General features: G+C 45.9%; 1 long non-coding RNA gene across 2 annotated transcripts; it reads left to right on the top strand.

The window, feature by feature from the left end:
• Positions 1 to 3,453, top strand: LOC142922827 (uncharacterized). 2 transcript variants are annotated; one of them, XR_012940372.1, is made up of 3 exons: positions 1 to 163; positions 2,638 to 2,790; positions 3,249 to 3,453. It is a non-coding gene; the product is annotated as an uncharacterized LOC142922827 (long non-coding RNA). The 2 variants fall into 2 exon arrangements; XR_012940371.1 differs by lacking the exon at positions 1 to 163 and having other exon boundaries at positions 1,619 to 2,790.
• The last annotated feature ends 602 nt before the right edge of the window (positions 3,454 to 4,055 follow it).

Here is a 4,055-nt window from a genome sequence, read left to right as displayed (position 1 = left end):
CGAAAAGAATGAGCACCTGGGATCCCTGCAGGCGGGGATTTTGGGTTACCAGCGTGTGGTGGCAGAGCTGCACGCTGAGCTGGCGCCATGCCAAGAAAACCTGCAGAGCATTCACTTTCAGCTCCAGGATCTGCAAGTGCTGCACCAGCAGAGTGAGGCGAAGGTGAGCAAGTGCTGTTAGCGAGCACCTATGAAGTCCGGCATGGCACAAACGCAGATATATACAGTAATACCATTATTTACGCCGTCCCGTTGTACGTACTTTCACTATTAACGTACTCAAGTCATTGATAGCCAATCGCATGTTATGTACTGTGGTACCTTGCCATAGCGTACTTGAGATTTACGAACTTTACTATAAAGACCCAAATAGTTTACGCTGGATGGCGACAGTAAGGCACCAGATGACGCCCAAGCGTTTGCATCTCTGACTACAGTAGTCACTTTCATGTGTACATGTGTAGTGACTAACTCAGAGACAGTAAGACTTTTAGGCACTTCTTTTATTTAACGAGCACCATTGGGATAATACAGACACCCTACGTGGGTACACACTATTACCGTTGCTGGCCTATACAAAACACTAACCATCTAACACTGACAGCACTGAACGGAGACAGCGAACACCTATCTAGCAGCGTAATATCGAGTGAAGACGGCAGCGACGATGGCGACAAGACGACAGCGACGAGACGACAACGACGATGACGAGATGGTGACGACGACTATCTTATATATACGAACAGCACGACGAGGATCCCACTTCCAGCAACAGCCACAAGGTCCCTCACAGGGGCCCTTCTTATACTCTCAGCGTGGCCTCGCTCCGCCACGGCCACGCCCCCTCTCTGGAACCTACTAGCGGGTTCCCGATGGCCCCCCCTCTGTGACCTTTCCCCTAGATGTCCCCCTCTCGTGTCTATCGTGGCCTGCTGACGTGGGTACTACCATACACCGCAGTTACCCTTTTTTACCAGCAGCCAGCGCTATGCCACTACACATACTCTATCAATATTTTTTCCCCACATACCGGATTTATGGTGAATATTTTTCAAGTGTAAACTAATTTTACATGATAAACAACTAATAATACACATAGTATAATAGACAAATGTATCAATAATATGGCAGTCCTCGACTTACGAACGCATTTAGTTCCTGAGGCCCATTCATAAGTCGGAACGGTTCGTAAGTCGGAATACAATAATGTGCGATATTTAAATTCCCATATTGTCAGTGTTATAAAATGTGTTAAGGTTCAACAAAAGAGTCAAGCATTGTTAAACTCGTAAATAAGAAATCATGTACATTTGCATTAACACTAAAATTATAGTGTATCGTAAGTAATACATAAAATGTAGTAAAAATATTTTTTATTTTCACTCACCGCTTTCAAATCACAAGCGTGCTCACCGCTACACTTCCGATCCGCACAAAGATCCACCGTGTAGCTTTAATAGGCTGTTGGGGCACGTGCTGTTAGCGATAGCCTATGAAAGCCAGCACGGCATGCGAGGGGTTGTGTGCCAGCACCACACCCAGCTGCATTTGTGTCCCGAGTGGTGATGTTTATACAGCGCGCTAGGTGCTCATTTGAGGCCGAGTTGACCTACGGGAGGCCCAGGAATGGTTCAGATAATCGTCACTGGTGTTGGCCGTGAGTTGGAATTGAACTTGGGTCGGTGGGTTTGTAGCGCAGCGCGTGAACTGCAACACTACCGCTCCCCACACAATCACTTTCACATATACGCACATGTGCGCGTGCACGAGGCTGACTCATGACATCTCGTGGAGGATCGCAGCACTGAACAAAATAGTTCTGTGGTTCAGTTTGGAAGTGCAAGTTCGCGTTTTAAAGTCAATGGTAACCAAAAATTAATACATTTCATAGAAACAGATTCGGAAGTCGGGTATCCGTAAGTCGGGTCTCCGTAAGTATGGTGTTCCTAAGTCGAGGACTGTATGTATACACTTGTTTTTCACACTGATGGTTGTACAGAATGGATGCGCACTAGGTTACTGAGCATTCTCTGTTTAAGGACTGTACCACGTTACGATCCACCATCCCACCTCTAGTAGAAGTACCTACGACTACTAGACCATCTGCTCCCCTCTGCTACATGCATCTCCATCCCCTCCCTCTTTTTGGTTGGGAAGCGATCTTAATCTATTATTTTAATCCAGATTTTGAGTTAATTAATTCCTAAAAAATGTTTAACATAAAACTTTCGTGACTGCAGGAATTCATATTCTTGATTCTTTCGGTAAAGTCACGTACTTTTTTTTAATAATATAAAAAACCCACGACGTTTCGATTGCAACACAAGCGGTCTTCATCATGCTTTTATAGGCGTTATCTTGGTTTGTATTGATGGTGGTTGCCCATCCAAGCATTTGAAGTTCAACCATGCTTTTCTTCCAAGATCTGAGATGATTGGATGCATTTCGGTTTATTTGGTCAAAGGTGGTCTATGGACATCTGTGTAAAAGAGCTTCGTAGGTCATTACATTACTCAATTATAAATAAAGATCCTGGTTGTGTGTGTTATTATACCTGTATGTTCTGCAATAACCTCACGCAGTCGTTAAAATGCTTTCCTGTGTCCCTCTGCCGCCATTTGCCCGTGGCCCACGCAGCTCATTGACAGGAATTGGCAATTGGAATCTCTGCAGGCAGAGATTCACTGGTATCAACGTGTAGTGGCGGAGCTGCACGCTGAGCTGGTGCCCTACCGCGACAACGAGCAGAGTGCACACTCGGAGCAGCAGCATCTGCAGAGCGAGGTGGAGGTGAGTGCACAGCACTCGCGCATCGCACACACACACACACGTATATAATTTGCGTTTAACGTAAATAATAGATTCATGCACACACGATTCAGTGTATTATGATAATGATGAGCTGGTCTAACCATCACGTTAAGCCGTCATGGTCCCCGTTTACAAATACAGATTATCTATCTATAGACAATTTCATTATTGCTGGACACAGTGATAACGATGAGAATGATTTAGCACCTTTCTGTACACCGGGGCATCTCAGAGCGCTTTACATCACATCTCATCTCAACACGTGTGAAAGGGCACCCCCAATGACAGATGTCCTGTGGGCACAAGGTGACTCAGCACCTGGTGTGCAATTGGCATTTGTCTGCCAGTAGGGGGTGCTGATTGTTGTGTGTAATCCCAGTTGAGCTGGTAGAAGTACTGAGTTGTGTGTAGTGTCTAATGGGTCAGTATGTCCACAGCTTGTCACGGTTGAGGAGGAAGAGGACATCTCTGGCTGCTCACTGGAGCCCGGCATTCAAGAAGCCTCCCAAGACCTGCCCCCCCAGGCCTCGAACACCCTCTGAGCATCTCACAGCCCCCCACACTTCCAGCACCACCCACCCCCACCAGCACCTCCCCTTCCTTACAAGGCATCGCGTTTTAATAATAAATATTTGTATCTAATACTATCGCCTCGTCTCAATTCTTTTGAGTGTTTGGGACACGCGAGTGGCTCACATTTATAATGCTAAGGGCTGTCTACATCCACAGTGTGGCTGTTGCGGAGCTTCTAGAAACCAAATGTGAGGCAGAGTTCTGTGTCCCTTGGGTAATGCCAGCCCTCCAAGGGGTTTGCACTGAGTTTGAGTTGGGGGCGACAAGCACAAGGTTGTGGAGGTGGTGATGGTGGTGGAAATTTAGGAGGATGGCAAGGAGGAGATGCCCATCAATAAACTAGTTGGCCACGGTGAAGCCAGCAACCATAGTCGTTCCTACGTCCCCTGATGTGAGCGGCAGTGCTGGAGGGCAGTTCCACAGTCTCAGACGGACGTGGATACTCATTACCATAATCGCACAGTTATCTTACCTTGGGCAAAGTATTTCAACCAAGAGATTCAGATAGAAATCATCTGTGTGAATAATGTAATTTCTAAAGCAATAATTACCTTCTATATTATATCCCATATAAATATATAAAATTAAGATGATGCTGAAATTGTGATGTTTGCCTAATATGTGAAACTGCCCTACATGTAGCGCCAAACACTGACGCTCTGAAAAATATT

The sequence above is a fragment of the Petromyzon marinus genome, unplaced genomic scaffold (assembly GCF_048934315.1).
Source record: "Petromyzon marinus isolate PM22_M1 ecotype Great Lakes invasive population unplaced genomic scaffold, UKy_Petmar_22M1.pri1.0 PM_Scaffold_18, whole genome shotgun sequence".
NCBI classification, from domain to species: domain Eukaryota; kingdom Metazoa; phylum Chordata; class Hyperoartia; order Petromyzontiformes; family Petromyzontidae; genus Petromyzon; species Petromyzon marinus.
This window is presented reverse-complemented; position numbering and strand designations above follow the sequence as displayed.